We start from the raw sequence: 16,837 nt of genomic DNA, 5'->3' as shown, positions 1-16,837 counted from the left end.
TTTTGCATTAAAAATGAGCCCAGCCAATTGCTGGAATGAAGTTAAGTGGTTTTAGCAGTAATGTTACAAAGGAGTATGTAAAAATGGATTGTTAACAGGGGAGAATGTAAAGTTGTAATATATTAAGATAAAAGTTTAAGATAGAAGCAAAGAGGGAAAGGATTTGCTGAATTAACTAACTGAACTGGAATACAAAAAAGGGAGGTGTGAGGAGGTCAGGGAAACAAGTAAATGAAAGACAAGACATGGAAAGATCGATTTATTTTTAATTGTTTTTATTTTTTCTGTATTTTGTATTTTTTGCTTCTTTTTTCTTTCTTTTTCTTACTTTTGTAACTTTTTCTGAAACTTTAATAAATATCATTTAAAAAAAAATAAAAATGAGCCCAGCCATACTTCATAGTGCCTAAGGCTGGATTGAGCTTTAGTATTGAAAACAAATGCCAAGGCGAATCCTGGTGAACTCTGGCACAAATTAAATCCCACTGAGAACTCAGTATCTTTTGATGTTGCCGGGCCTCATTTATACAACTTCTGTATGTTACTTACGTTAATAAATTTATGTCAAACAGTTCATAAAAACTAGAAAAGGGCAGTTCTGTGCCAGAAGGGTAGGAGAAATAAGCTTCTAAACAAGACATATCTGTGGCACTTTGATCCAGTAGAGTCCTGTAAAAAAGCCGTCTGTATATTTTCTACATAATAGATCACCAAGAATAGTTTCTGAAAGTCCATAATGGGATTATATTTAAAGACAGAACTGAAATGTCACTGAGCCGATTAGCTCAGCATTCTCACGTCACCAAAAAAAGTGGCCACTCAGAGTTACTGCCTTATTGGGCTACAGCTGTTAATTATATACTACAAATTCAAAAGTGGATAATGTGGATTGCCTATTTAATTTTGGGGTGGCTTGAAAAGAGCCCTATTAAGTGTTACACTGCAAGTATTAAAATGTAACACTTCCATTTTTGTGTTTTTTGTTTTTAATATTCCAGAAGCGGGGACGGATGGATAGAGTTATAGGCACCCATTTTATGTACAGGAGACATATATTTATGACTTGTAATAAATTATTTTTGCTGCTTAGTCTCTGATTTACAGTATTTGTTTTCAGATATGCAGCACTAAATTCTGCTAGGAGACATTGGAACATTGATTACCTTTCATTTGCAGGTCAGCAGGGACTATGTTCTGCTTACAGAGAAATAAGAAATTCCAGTAAAGCTTTCAGTGATTGAGGGATCATTTTAAAGTGCACACAACTTACTTACCAATGGGCAATGACATGCAAGCATGTTGCCTTTCAGTAGCAGATGAGGAAAAAGGAAATGTATTGATTGCTTCACAAGTATGTAATTTGGCACATTTCATTGGGGCACTTTAAAAAGATTCCATTTGAGGAAACTTGCAACCTGTTTTGGTATGGCTGAGTCACAGAAAAGATGCAATGAGTTGTGAGTATATAAGTGCAAATTGGTGAATGACAGTGGCTCACCATGTCCAGAGAAAGTAGTAAGACTATTTCAGTGGATTTCTCCAGGGAAAGGAGAAATTCTCTAACCATTTCTTGGGTGCAGAGTTCACCATTATCCATGGCAGTGGCACACCTTGTTTCCTTTCCTCTTCCCAAGTTTTTATTTATTTATTTCCCAGTGCTGCCATTGCAAGTGGCAACAGCAGCTCCTATGTCGGCAGTCCAGGCACTATTTTGCATCAACCACAATGCCCTGCTCCTAGCATCATTCTGGGACTGTGTGTATGTGTGGAAATGGTGGCCGGCTCTCCTGACCACTAAAAATAATATGAAGAAGAAAAAGATGAGAATATATTTTGATAAAAGTCTTGAATTGCCTTCTTTTTCTAAGGAGGTGAGAAATAATGAGAAAAATGTATTCAGAAAAAATGCAGCTCAACTCTAGATAGAACTACCCTCCATGAATTTGTCTAATCCTCTTGGTCATTTTTTAAAATGAGCATTCCGGAAATATGAATTTGCTTGTTTTCCTTTCACCTCTACTGTTGTTTCTTCCTGATGTTGTGTCTATTACACTGTAATCCATTCTGGTGGACCTGTCTGCTCTGTTCTTTGTACAGTGCTGATTAGCATTTTAAGTGGTTAATTAACATCAACAACAACAAGCTGTTAATCAGGAAAGTAGTTTTATTTGTTTTATTTAACAAGATTTATATATTACTTACTTGTCAGAAGACCTCTAAGCAGTTTACAAAGAGCAATCCAAAATATTCATTAAAATATATATTAAGGCAAACATAAAAAGTTAACACTAAATATAAACAAAACTAGCAATTTAAAGCAGTCATAAGTTATTAAATTATATGTTAAAATTACATGCCTTGGTAGGCTTGCTGAAACACAGTTTTAGCAGGTGCAAAATGCAATATAGCGAAGGTACCTGCTTAATATTAATGGTTCTGAATTCCAGCATAAATGATTACCTGTTTTTGCAATGAAGGATTATAGGGCTGGGCCAAAATTGTAGCCCAATTTAAGCTACATTTTGACAATTTTCAGTAGCCGGGAGCATTGGTAGAGCTCTTTGCGACTACCATTTTATCTTCCAGAATAGGGGGAAATTTCTGACAATGCAATTTCTTCCCTAGGGGCATTCAGGAAACACAAAATGGTGGCCTCCAGCCAAAATAAGTTCTAATGAGCTGTTTGTCCTCCCCACAAGTCACGTGCCTCCAAAAATATGAAAAAGGGGAAGGAACATAGCTGAATGATAGAGGATCTGCCTTTCATGTAGAAGGTCACAGGTTCAATCCATGGTGTCTCCAGGTAGGGTTGGAAAATACGTGCCTGTAACCCAAGAGAGTCACCGGCTGTCATTATAGACAGTACCGACCTAGATGGATCAATTGTCTGACTCAGTATAAGGCAACTCCCTTTCTTCTTATCCCTGACCAACTCTGTCCTGCCAATATCTGACTAAATTTTCACGCTGGTGAAAGTTACGTTAAACCTAATCTTAATATAAATTACTGAATGATTTCTAGTAAGGCTAGGCTGAACTTTTGTTATGTTGTAGTTATGTATTTTTTCCCTTCTTGTAAGTTGCCTTGAGCATGGTTTGAAAGGAGGCATACTAATAAAATTATGTATGTATGTATGTATGTATGTATGTATGCATGCATGCCTGTGTGTATGTATGTACTTTCATCAATTTGAAATTTTCATCAGTGTCATTGTAAATGGATTTCACTCCTCCCACGTCATACATCTTTTCAGAATATATAGACAACTATAATTATGCAAATGAAGAATAGTTACAGCAGTTCCATTGTGTTTATGACAAAATTGTTGTCGTATAATTTTTCTTGCATTCTTCTTGTGAATCTCTAGCTACAAACAATCATGAACCTGTCATTATTTCTTTGCTGCCGCCTCTCAAAGCTTCCCTCCCACTCTGTCTAATATTATATGGGAACAAATTAGGCTGCTTTTTAGTGCAATAATCAGTTATTCATCAGAGTAGGACTACTGCCCAGAAAAAGTGATCACTAAGGCATTCCCCAGCTAGCTCAAGCCTGAAGCAGATGACTGTGTCCCCAAAGCTTATAATGATAAGAAAAATGGCCAAGAAGTCTATTAAATAGCTACGCGTTCAAAAAAGCATGCATTATTCCCCTCTCTAACCTTTTACTGAATGAGTTTTGTTCTGAGTGTGCATGATGCTTCCTTAATGGCAGAATAATAATGAAACGTGGTAAATAGTGTTTCTAGCTGGGAAAAGCCATTTCCATAATGAATCATTTATTTCAATTCAGTTGTGGGAATGAATGCAGATTTGTTGGGAGGGCTGTAAGAAAACTGGGGGGCAGCCCAGATTAATTCAATTACAGTACACACACACAAACTTATTTAGGAAGAAAAATGTGAGGTTTCCAGGCTCTTTCTGTCCTTAAAAAATGTGGGTTTATGTATGTATATACAAAACATCTGAATATCAATGAATGAAATATAGGAAACATAAAGATCATAAAGAGAGGATAGCCAAAAAAAAGTAACTACTCTTTTCTCTTCTTTGTTTTGTGCCTCCTACTGAGGTCCATAACTGCATCATTTGGCCAGGCTAGCTTTCTTATTTTTGTTGCTTAGCATCCAGTAGTGAAATCTCCACCGGAGGGAGGACTAGGGAGTTCCTTATATATTTTTTCTGCCACGAGTGCCGCATTGCTGCATACCTTGCAAAATTCACCCAAAGCTCATCATAGCTCACCTGTCAAACGTTGCCTTCATAAAAAGGAAATGCATGGGAAACTAAGCACTCTGCTGCCTGTTTACATAAAGAAGATATGTTGGAAATCTGCAAAACTGTGGATATTTCCAGCTTCTCACAAGATGTCCACAAAATGCCCATGGATATCCATGCTTGTGTTCCATAGGCCCTTGTGTGGCCACTGTGAGAACAGAATGCTGCACTAGATGGGCTAGTGGCCTGATCCACCAGGTTCTTATGTTCTTATGCAAGCAATCATTCACAGTAGTGTTTCATTCACCCCTATTAAGTGAATTGAGTACATTGTCAGTGCAGAACAAGAATTTGCCCTCTGTTAAACACTTCACTGATTTCCCCCTGCACACACACACACACACACACACACACACCACCTCTGTATGCAGTTTTTTCATTTCAGGTTGGATCTCCCTTTTTTAAAAATCAAATTAGGATACCATAAAACCAGCAAGCATATTTTCCTGTACTGAAGAATACTCAGGGCCATAATGATCTGGAGTATATGTGCAGCTTGTTCTTGTTGATGGATATCAGAGAATATTGTTACATCCCTAGATGAAACCTAAAAGTCAGTGTAGGAGGCAGTGAATGGGAACACCTTGACCTTGTAATGCTAGCCTGCTTGTAACAGAGGAAACAATGATCAGGAGCCGTCCCATGCTGCTGCTGCTGCTGCTCTTTGTCAAAACTTGGTGGACCAGGGAGAAAGCAATTCCAAGGAGAAGAAGCAAAATTGGAGAGTCAGTTGTTTACTCCCTGCCTGAAATGCATGGCACAGATGGATGTGTCAGTGAAGTTATTCTGCAGCTGCTGTGGATGCTCTCTAGTCACTACTAGCACCATCTCATCTGTCCACCCATCCATGAAGCCCAGATCAGTGAGAGGGGAGCACAGAACTAACTTTCCCCACTGGAGGCATTTTCTGTCCTTGATGCTGGCCCAGAAAGGTAAGAATCACATTCCAGACATTAAAAAGCATGGGGGAGAGCCCCAGTGTTAGTGATCTCTCAACAAAGTGCAGCCAGATAGTTGATTCTGTGAGCCCCTTGTTAAGGGATCAGCTTATGTTCTATTCACACGTGCAGGTAAATACACAAGTTACATGTGTATTCATGGAAGTGCAGTTTTAGGGGATCTGGAGGGCAATTAGTTATTTATCAGTACCAATACATTCTTGCTTAATGGGGGGAGGAATTAAGAACAAACAAATATCATAATAATAGCAGGTAAAAGGGTTGTTTACAGAAATAAATGGTGGACAGTAACTAAACAGCTTTGCGGACTAAAGTGGCATGTGCTATATCCACAGATCTTCTTGACAATGCCACCTCGTGGAGCTGCTGTATGGAATCTTCTGATTTAGAGCACTGTGCCACATTTGCTTAGGAGAGATCAGAGAGCAGCAACCTCAATTTTGCGTATCAGATGCCGTTAGCCTGCTATGAGGCGGCACCTAGGCCCTGCATTCTGGAGCTTTGAGGCAGCTTTGTTTTTTGTCTTTTGTTTACTTTGACTTGGTTTGTGCAGATACTTACTTTGCTTTAGTAGTACTGTACAGGTTTGGCCCATAGCGGGTATATTCTCTCTAAGCTCGACCCTGCTGTTGATTTTCAGCCTGTCCAGCTGAAAATGTTGATCTCTAGCTAAACAGTGTTGTGACTGATTTCAACTCTAATGGGCACACATCATCTAAACAAACAACATTAATTGACACTCAGGTTTGCCTTTTCACTGAAAGGATTTCCTAATGTTTCTAAACCACTCCTCCTGTCCAGAGAGAGACATTTAATCTTGTATCTGTTGTATTTTTCTGACCCATTTATTCAAGATTGTATTTTTCTTTCATAGAGGAAAATCCTATAATAAAGACACTTCCCCCAAAACATTTATCAACTTAGCTATTCATTATTCAAATTTATAATGTACCCTTCCTTCCGAAGGGAGCACAGGATGGCACACAATAATAATAATAATACCTAAGAGCAATTTAAAACAATGTCATTACAGCAGTTTAAAAAAGCACTGTAAAAATGTCATACAACTTTTGGCCAGAAGCCAATACAAAAACGGTTTTTACATGTTTCCTAAGTGCAGATAAATATTTATTTATCCCTCTATTTTCTGCTTTTGGCAACAAATGCTGATGATTGCACAAGACTGGAGAGAATCTGCATTTAAAAACAAAAATAAAAAAGGTGTGTAATGGCAATGCAAGGTACACAGACAGTTCCAAGAAGCAAAAACAATGACAGCAAGCCAAGCAGAGTTACACGCTAGCTTGGAGATCAAGACCAACAATGAAAAATTAGGGGTGAAGATGTTATCAAAAGATTACTATCAAACGCTGGTTGTGAGCTCTTGCTTGTAGGCCAGGTTCAATAATAATAATAATAATAATAATAATAATAATAATAATAATAATAATACATCTGACTGGGTTGCCCCAACCATACGGGGTGGCTTCCAACACATATAAAAACATAATAAAATAGCAGGCATTAAAATCCTTCTGATACAGGGCTACCTTTATGTGTCTTCTAGAAGTTGTATAGTTATTTATCTCCTTGTCATCTGATGGGAGGGTGTTTCACAGGGAGGATGCTACTGCCAAGAAGGCCCTCTGTCTGGTTCCCTGTAACTTCACCGGTAGGTAAGCCACTGGTAGGGGGAGCCCTGTCGATGCGGACCAACTCAAGCTCCCCCTGGTGTTCCCGTTGGGGTCGTGCCAAGGCCTTAGCCCCCCAGCCGGGCTTCAGACTAGAACAACACCCCCAGATTCCTTTAACGGAATACCCTTAAGCATGGAGGAGCAGGTGATGGCCACACCTCCCCTCCCCCACACAAGGTCAAACAATGCCTAACCGTAACTCTAACAAAGTTGTGATGATTGCTACGAGGTAGGCGAAAACCAAGTGGCCAGTGCCAATTTGCCAAGTGGAAAAATTCCTACCAGGCCCCTCAGACAACCAAGGCAACCAACCGAAGTCCATAGCAAGGCCATTGCCTAACCTGCAAAATAGGGAGGGTGTGTGATTGAGGAAGCGAGCCAAAGAGGGAGTTCTCTGGCTCTCTCCTCCGTTTAAACGGCCCTGGCCACGCCCCCCCCAGCCAGCAGGTTGGCTGGCCGGGCTCTGACATGGCCGGGATTCCCCAGGCAACGGGGGACAAGGTCCCCTGCCCTCGGTAGGGAGTGGGTGGCCACGCGGTCCACCGCAACTCCTCCCCACTGGGAAGTGGAATGGATTTCTTAAACATATCTTCAAAACAGAGAGGGACATCCCTTAAAAATCTAACCATTAGCGGTCAGGGTCATATTTCGAGTCTTGAAATTGGTATAAAAATGAATGGGCAGCCATTATGTTCTTCATCTATAGCTATGTGACAAATGTTCCTTTGAAGCTTGCTCTTGCATATATCATTTCAGTCGCATAAGCAAAAATACCAGCAAAGTAAGGGATGTAATTATGCTTCATAAGAAAAGACATGAGGAAGATTATTAAAGTTATTATCTGAGACAAATGCCTGTGCATTTAAATGCTTCAAATGAAGCTTGGAATAAATTTATGTTGTGTGACATTTAAGTAAAACAGTCTGCTTTATAAAGACTGGGTTTTGTCTGAGCCTAGTAATGAAAATATGAGACGGTTGTGAATGTGACTTCGTTTGAAGGAGACTGAGCAGAACAATACATTGCATGCAAAAGAGATATTGCAGAGTTTTATTATTAAGCTTGTCCACACCAGCATTACCGTGTTTACAGCAGTTTGTGCTTCCATTTAATATGCATAGTCCACATGACATCAACCCTCAAACCCTTGTTGAGTTAGGCACTTCCCCTGCATGTGAAGGCAGGCTCTGGCGGATTGAGTGGATGAGGCCAATAGTAGGTTCAATGGTCAAGAAGACATGCTGTAGAGGGAAATAATGGGGCTTGTCAAACTGGGAAGTTAGCTTATCTAGGAGCAGGAAATCTCTGATCCTAAACCACCTCTGCCTTGAAGCTATATTCATTCATGGGAAAGGCTCTGGAGTACATGCTGCCTTGCAGGAGATCTTGAGGAGAAGAAAAGGCAAAAGAGTAAACCCTACACAAATCTGAAGTGGAGTCCCTAAGATGATGGATGGCATCTTGTATGCCTCCTTCTGTCAATTCTCAATAGCTCCTATAGCCAAGCTGGTGCCAAATCTATTGCTCTGCTCTCCTTTGGAGCACATCAGCAAGGCCCAGGGGGTGGGTCTTGTCGTCTGGACAACCTAGAACTTCCATACACACTGCCCAGGCTTGCACCACGGAGATGTCACTTTGGTGTTGCTAATGCAGCAAGAACAACACAGGAAGCAGCAGTTAAGATTTACCAGCCTCTGCAACCACAACTTTCTCCAGTGGTTTGACTTCACCCCCAGAAGCTCACTCCATTGTCTTTCGAGACAGATGGATGCCGACAACAAATGACATCATCCCTCAGATTTTCACAAAGCTCAGCAGCTGCATGGTCTATTAACTAGCTTAATAGAATCAACAAATTAGAGGATGGGGTGAAGCACAAAAGGGGGTGCCTACTGGTTGGAATGGAAATGGCCAACAAGAAGTACCGACGAAAGAAGAGTGGCAGATGAAGATGATGGACTTCGCAGAACTGGTGAAGCTGACAGGAAAAATCCAAAACCAGCACGATCAAGTATTCCAAAAGAACTGGAGTAAATTTATACAATATCTGAAAGATTATTGTAATCAATTAACATCACTTGCAGAGTTATAAGAAGACTTGTAATGAGAAGTTTTCTACCTTTCTATACTTATTTAAATTTTGAACTATTTTGTAATGAGTGTAATTAGAATTGGAAAACATACAAAACGCAATGATATAAAGGTTAATTTAGAAAGCCATGAGGCGGGAGGAAAGGAAGTCGATAGGCTCTAAAGAGCCAGGGAGGTAAAGTGGATAATAGTGATATGAATGTATATTATTAAATAGACTCCACGTGTACAAATTCATATGTGCAGGTGTGGACTACTCTGGTTCAATTCGAATGGGGGAAAATGGATTAACTGCTAAATAATGCTCAAATGTGGACAAGCCCCAGGAGTCAGTTCAGTGTAAATCAGAGATATGTATAGAATGCAATAAACAATTATGTTGGCTTCTGGGATTCATAAAAACCTTTATTCTGATCAAAGGACCATTTCACCATGCATAGAACATTTATTTCAGTCCCCTTCTTGTGCACCTGCAGCTGCGTGGAAGCTGTTCAACACCTAGGGCAGAGCATGTGGAGCACATGGTTGCATCATCCACACGCACAGCCCTTAGCTTTATGGAACTGCAATACAGAGCAGCAGCTCATAAATTAGCTTTTGGGGTGTGAATGAATGGATCTTAAATTTAAGCACAGGCCTGTGCTAGATGTGAATAAGCCCTAAAGAAGCTAGTGTCGCAACAGAATCAGCATAAGGGCTACTTGGTGACATTTTCCTCTCTGAATCCCAGTTTGCTTCACAAAGGAAACCAAACGTGTATGTTGCCATTTTTTTGTAACAAAGACAATTATTTTGTGGTAGCCGTTGGCAGATGATGTGTCCCCTGAAGTCAGCTGAATGTAAAGTACCATTCCAGGGACTGGTTGCTTAGGCTGAAAGTATAAAACGACAGGTTTGATCATTTGAAGGCTCCATATGGAATGCTTACAACACACTGATTTCCAGCAAGAAAATAATAATAATTTGGCTGCTATAGGACCAGATGGCAGATTAAAAGGCACATCATGTCAGAAAGTAAGCAGAGTTTGCTGTAAAGGCAACTATGTCTTAGCTCAGGGTTTGGCAGCAGTCTTTTCACTGATCACAAGATCTTAGTCTGGAGGTTTTCATGTTTGGGAGTAAGCAGACAGGAATGCATATAAGCCCTTTTTTTTTCAGTAAGGCAAAACCTTTTAACTGTTTTTATAAGCTTGAAGTTATGAAATATGAAAGTGAACAAATTGTTGCTTTCAAATGAGAGCCAAGGGGTCCCTGACCATCAGGAAACAGTACCAAGGAAATAATAATGCACCTGTCTCAATAAGATGCAATCCGAAGCATACTTAAGTGGAAGTAAGTCCCATATGATGTTAGTTCTTGTGTAAGTGAATTTGAGATATGGCTGTCAGTACTGCTTAGTGCAGTGATTCCTGTGGGTTATTCTGCCATGGTATTTTTCATTATTAGGCTGAATTTTATTCATTTATTTATTTAAAACCCCCTTTGTGACTTTCAGAATGGTTGTTGTATATGTTTAACTAGAATTGACTCAGAATTTGGGATAAATCCAGTGGCGTAGCGTGGGGGGTGCAGGGGGGCCCGGCCGCACCGGGCGCAACATCTGGGGAGGGCGCGCTCGCACTCGCAGCTCTCTGCCCCTACCTGGCTCACTCACTCTCTCTCACTGCAGTGCTGGCTGTGCGAATCTGATCCGAGCCGCCGGGTCGCCTCCCACTGTGGGGGGGGGGGGGATCCAGGCATGCGGTGCGGTGCGGTGCGGAGAGAGGGGGCGCAAATTACTTGCCTTGCCCCGGGTGCTGACAACCAACGCTACGCCACTGGATAAATCCGAGGGTTTCCCTTTAGGTAAAGCACCTGCTGAATTTCAGCAGAGACTGAAACAGGTTTTAATAATACCAGTGAAATTTCTATGGGAAGATATTCTCATCTCAGTTGTTGCCACTGAATTCTGTCTTGAGTGAAAAATCTGAGATTAATTTGGTGGTTCCTACTGGGGCAAAACATCTGAGGAATTTTAAAGGATGCTAAAACCATTAGGTAGGATAAAATTTATTTGCAGGAGAGTGAAGGGGGGGGGAGGTTTCACACATTCTGAGTCGCTTTTACAGGAAGCCCACAAAGAAGGTGTAAACCCTAGTTGACTACAAGGATGGCAGTGATGGCATTAAAAAAAAAAAAAAGCTCTTTCACTACATTTTGAGTGCTCAGTAGTTTACAGTGGATAAACCATATTCCCTCACTGGCAACCACCTGCAAGCTACACAGGAATGGTGAGCAGGACCAGAATAAAAAATGGGCAGAACAAGGAGTATATCTTACGTTTGTGCAACAAGCTACAAGCCAGCCATAGAAAAACCAGATGTTTCTACCTCACCCGTACCTCTCCATCTTTCCATAAAGGAAAGCAAGCATTATCACCGTTTGAAGACATATTCAAGCCTTCTCCTGGGCCTTCGGTTAATTAAACAATCTGTGGCCTGTATATGTGTGTGTGTGTGTGTGTGTGTGTGTGTGTGTTCATTACTATGTTTCGTGTTTTTGTGCTTTTATATTGTAAACTGCCCTGTGATTTTCGGATGAAGGACGGTATAGAAATTTAGTAAGTAAGTAAACAAACCTTTTATTTATTTATTTAATTTACCAATGCAAGCTTTTAATGCAAAACCTTTTTTTAAAGAAACAAAAACACCAGGGAATGTTGAGGAAAATGGCAAAGAAGCTACTCCTGTTTCAGGTTGCTAAGATGATACTGCATAAGCTAGCGTAACACCGATGCACTATTCATTTGCACACACAAGTATTAATGAAGATTTGTAAACAAGATTCCAGTTCCATTGAACAAAAAGGAAGAAGGAAGCTATGCTACTTATCGTATTTTTCCTTCTATAAGACGCCCCCATGTATAAGATTCCCCCCTATTTTGGGGGACTCAGATTTAAGAAAACAGCCTCAGCATTATCTGTGTATAAGACACCCCCTAATTTTTGACATAATTTATTAGGGGGAAAACCTAGTCTTATACACAGAAAAATACGGTATATGAACACGCCTTGCTATTTCTTTAAAGCAAGTGTCACTAGTTGTGTATTCCAGAATCTAGCTTTGTAATTTATTTATTTATTTTTTAATTGTTGGCATTAAAAAAAAGTATTCCAGACATCTTTAATGAAAGTTAATAAAGTAAATAAACAAACTTGAGGGGGCATGGCCTAGTGAGAGCCCTGTGGGCCGGACAGAAAGGCCTGGAGCTTCCACTTTCAGCCCTCAGCCCTGTAGCTCCCCGCTCTTGTGGTAGACTAATTGAGAGTGTTACCTTGATGCCATTCTAAATCATGTTGCATTTTCACTCAGGGAAATCAATCCCATCCAGTTTTAATGGAATGTAACAGACTAGCTGAACGTCTCTAGTAAAGCCTGCTTTATTCCCTCACTACATTCACTGTTATGTGAGTAGAAAGGTTCCTGAATTCCTTTCAAACACATGTTTTTGTAGGTTTAGGTTTTGAAGCTTAAAGCTAAAGGAAATGGTAGGCTTTCAGGAAACGCTAATATAACCTCTTTAATTCATTATCCCTTTTTGTTGACGTAAGATCTGGGTACCTCTGTCACTGAGTTGGTCCTAGTATGTACAATTTGCTAAATACTGTCTTATCAAGTATAAATATTAACGCAAAAAGAGGATTGTTATGCAATGGAAGTGAAGCTCCCTGTAATGTTATTTTAGAAGCCAATTGAGTATTAACCATATAATCCTCTTAGAAACTGAAAGCCAAATCCTGTCCTTTGATAAAAGTTACAAGTGAAATGTGCTAGGTTATGTTGGATGTTATTAATCAGTTATAGCCTATTAATAGTTAACAGTATTTCAGTTTTTGCACCGGGGCTTTTCCTGTTGTACATTTGTGGTGTTAAGTCATCAGTATGTGGTATTTCCCCACAAATGAACAGCTACACATCCAACGAATGCGGTAAAAATAAATAAATATTTCTGAGGACAGATCAGTTGTCCATAGATCACCCTTCACAGCTGCCCACTGATACATCAGACAGACTAAAAATAAGCAAGTACACAGTCATTAAGAAATATTAACATATGCGTAAATTCATACTAGATATGCTTGAGGAATTCAATCTTTGCAAATTCCAGACAAATCAACCCAGTCAGTCCACACTTCCCAGACTAATGTGCCTATCAGAACTTAATTATCCACATACTTTCCAAATGTTCAAATGCAGTACTTGGCTCAAATCTATCAAAGTATACCTAATAAGGCACATTTTGAAAGGAAGTATATTGAGAAATTCGCATTTAAATGCATAATTTTGGCAAACATTTGTTAAAAAATAGCAATATACAGATTAATGTATGAACAGGGCAGAATCGACTTATGGGAAACAGGAACACAGACCATAAACACATACACACACATATTCATCTATTTTCATGAACATTATTATCTTCTGCTTCTTCTTCTTCTTCTTATATTCTGTTTTCCTCTACGGCCCAATTTGTTTCCCTTATTACTTATCCCATGCTACACACATGCACTCAACACAATCATATCTGTAGGAGAATGGTCAATGAGTCTCATATTTCCTGGTTCAGAAATACAAGTCCCATGAGATTTAATCGCTTGCCTTAACCACAGAAGAATTTTTCCACCCTCTCAAGCCCCATTCTTCTCTGCCCCTTTTCCATTCACTTGCTCATAAACCTTCACTCTTCCAGCCTCTCTCCCTTCCTACCTGTTGACCTGCACTGTGGTGATGTTATAAGGACTGGAGTGGCAAGGGGGAAGCCTCTTCTCTTTTTTGCACCTGTTCTGGTGCTAATGACTACACCACATGCCAATGAACCTACGCACTGTAGTTCAGTTGTGAGTGTGACGTGGACAGAACTGCTTCACGTTGACTCCATTTAAGTCAAGTTATTTCCCCATTTTGGAAAATACTTTGGCTTTATCTGAGCTTTTCTATTTGGAAGTGTGGCCACTTGCATATCTCCAAAAAAAGAGAACACAAGAGAACCCATTTACAGTGGTACCTCAGGATACGAACTTAATTCGTTCTGGAGGTCCGTTCTTAACCCGAAACCGTTCTTAACCTGAGGTGTGCTTTTGCATACTGCCTCCCACTGCTGCCGTGCTGCTGGCACACGATTTCTGTTCTCATCCTGGGGGAAAGTTCGCAACCCGAGGTAACTACTTTGGGTTAGCGGAGTTTGTAACCCGAAGCGTTTGTAACCCGAAGCATTTGTAACCCGAGGTACCATTGTACAAAGAATTTGCAGGTGCTAATTTATAACTTCTAACTTAGAAGCTACTTAAGAGACTTTTGTAAACTGCATATAGGTCTTTTGTTTGAGTAAGTGATGTATAAATTTATTTAAATAAAAAATAAAAATGAATTATGTATATAGAGTTGCACACCATATAGTACTAAGCAAATTGTTTTCTCCTCATGCAGTGGAACAATATCCCTCTCTTCTTTCCCTTATGCCCCATAAATGTGTTCTGGGGGGGGTCCCCCAACTCTACAGAGCAAATCTGGAGATGGAGCAGGATACATTTGAGCAGAAAGTGGGATATATTTGAACAGACTTTGCCCATTTTCTGGTCATTTCCCTGCAACATTACTGAAAATCCCCTTGTCGGGTGCTTTATTTTTTCACTAGGGAACTGTGGGGTCATGGGACTTTGGCATGCAAATGTAACTTTGTACATTGCCTTGAAATTAAACAGAACTGCTTTTAAATAAATGCTGTCTCTTTAAAGCTATGTTAATGAGTATGGGCACATCAGTCACATTAAAATAACTACTTTCCTTTGAATATGAACATGACTTGAATAAGAAAATTAATGTTTGCACTACGTTATGAACATGCAAATTACTATGTAAGTGCTGCCTTAATTATAATTGCTATTAATGATGAAATCAAAATTCCAGTGAATTATAATGCATCCTTTAATTAGATTTTGATATACAGTTTCTGAAATAATTAAGTCTCCTCCAACTTGGATGTTGGCCAGGTTATATATAATACATAATACAGACTGATCATGTAATTAAGAACGTTTCATGAAACCATTGATAGACCTTGCAGCATAACAATCTCCTTTGACTTAAAATAGAATGGTGCTGTTTTCTTTCATTGGTGAATCAATCTCCAATATGGCAATGTGATTGATATCTGAATTCACAAAAGAATTTTCTAGTATGTTTGCTAAATATGGAGTGGATTTCTGTATATAAATTATATTGAAATATTACTGGATAAAATTTAATAGGAATTTACATATGGAAAAGTGCAACTGAATGAAAAGTACACAAAACAGTTTCACTGTCCTTTTTTGGATGTATGTAAAACAAATGTATCTGCACAGGGCTTGGAAGCTGCTGGTTATGTTTTCAAAAGAGCTGTGTAATATCTGGAGAATCCCTGGGCTTAGATCTTTGAAACTAGCTTAGAGACTGAACGGCATTTGCATAAACAGCTTCTCAATACGCTGCTCCCCCCTTCTTTTCCTTTTGCATAATTTGCCCACTGATCGTACAAAAGGTTCTACAATGCCAAAGGGCAAGTTCTGATGTGAAAATGGAAACTCGTGAAAACTCAGCTCAACTTTAACAACAACAACAACAACAACAACAATTAGGCTTCTTGGAGATGTAACATATGTGAATATTTGCCAGTCTGTCTTTCTTTTTTAATCAGCTAGGTTGGGACGCTCTACCATCAGTATTCTATTCAGTAAGTCCATTCTGTAAGCAAATGGTTTGGGTCCAGAATATCACATGAAGCATCTTTTCCCTCTATATTTTAAATATGCTGGGGAAATCCTGCTCAAAATGCCATTTTTAAGTGATGCAATAATGGCATCTACCAGGAGGAGGACCTAAGTTTCCATATCGATGTGGAGTGTCTCTCCTAAGAGATGCACTCAGCCACATAATTGGTTGCTTTTCAAAAGCTGATTACAATCTGTCTAGATAAACACACACACACAAATTATACAATGCAACATTGTTGTTGTTGTTTTTTAAAAAACTTAGAGGATAATAAATATATGTAAGAGAGGAAAAGACATTGCAGTCATACCCCCCACCGGAGGCCTTCATTATATTCCCCTGCACTGAAAATGGAGCACAATTATTATTATTTAACCAGGGGGGGGGAATTACATTTCTTTAAATTCCTTTATTTACATGCCACATGTTACCAAATTCCGATGGAAAATTACTAGACTGAAAACAGAGGGAATAGCTTGTTATATCTGTATGGTCTTGCACTCTGAAAGATGTTTGCTTAGAGTCATTGGCCATCTGTTTGATGGAACTGGGCCAGCATATGGGCTTTCTGCGTCTGTGTTTGTCTCTAGAACACCCGGTGGTTGATATAGCCAAATAGTCAAATATCGCACCAGTCTCTTCAAGAGAAGGGTTGTGGCTTGGTGATGGAGCACATGCTTTGATTGCATAAGATCTCAGCTTCAGTTCCTGGTATCTCCAGGTAGGGCTGTGAGAGGCCCTTGCCTGAAAGCCAGCAGAGCTACTGCCAGTCAGTACAGACAATACTGTACTGACTTGGTATAAGGAAACTTCCTGTGTTCCTAAAGACAGGCTTCCAGCTTTTGTAGGATTAAAGGGGTTACATTTATAACAGCAATGCATTTACCATAATATTTTTTACAAAAATAGTAAAGTGACTGATTTAGCAGCTGTTTGACTATAGATTTAGGATGATAATCATTTTGTACTGGTGATCTATCTAATTTTGTTCTTCCCCTTGTACAAGCTAATACCTACTCAGCAAATT

The 16,837-nt window shown here is 39.6% G+C and overlaps 1 protein-coding gene across 2 annotated transcripts in view; it reads left to right on the top strand.

Moving 5' to 3' along the window:
* The window catches only part of KHDRBS2 (KH RNA binding domain containing, signal transduction associated 2), a 336,381-nt gene that overhangs the window by 115,597 nt on the left and 203,947 nt on the right, over window positions 1-16,837 (top strand). The gene's annotated exons all lie outside the window — the stretch shown is intronic.

The sequence above is a fragment of the Podarcis filfolensis genome (assembly GCF_964270895.1).
Source record: "Podarcis filfolensis genome assembly, chromosome: 3".
Taxonomy (NCBI): Eukaryota; Metazoa; Chordata; class Lepidosauria; order Squamata; family Lacertidae; genus Podarcis; species Podarcis filfolensis.
This window is presented reverse-complemented; position numbering and strand designations above follow the sequence as displayed.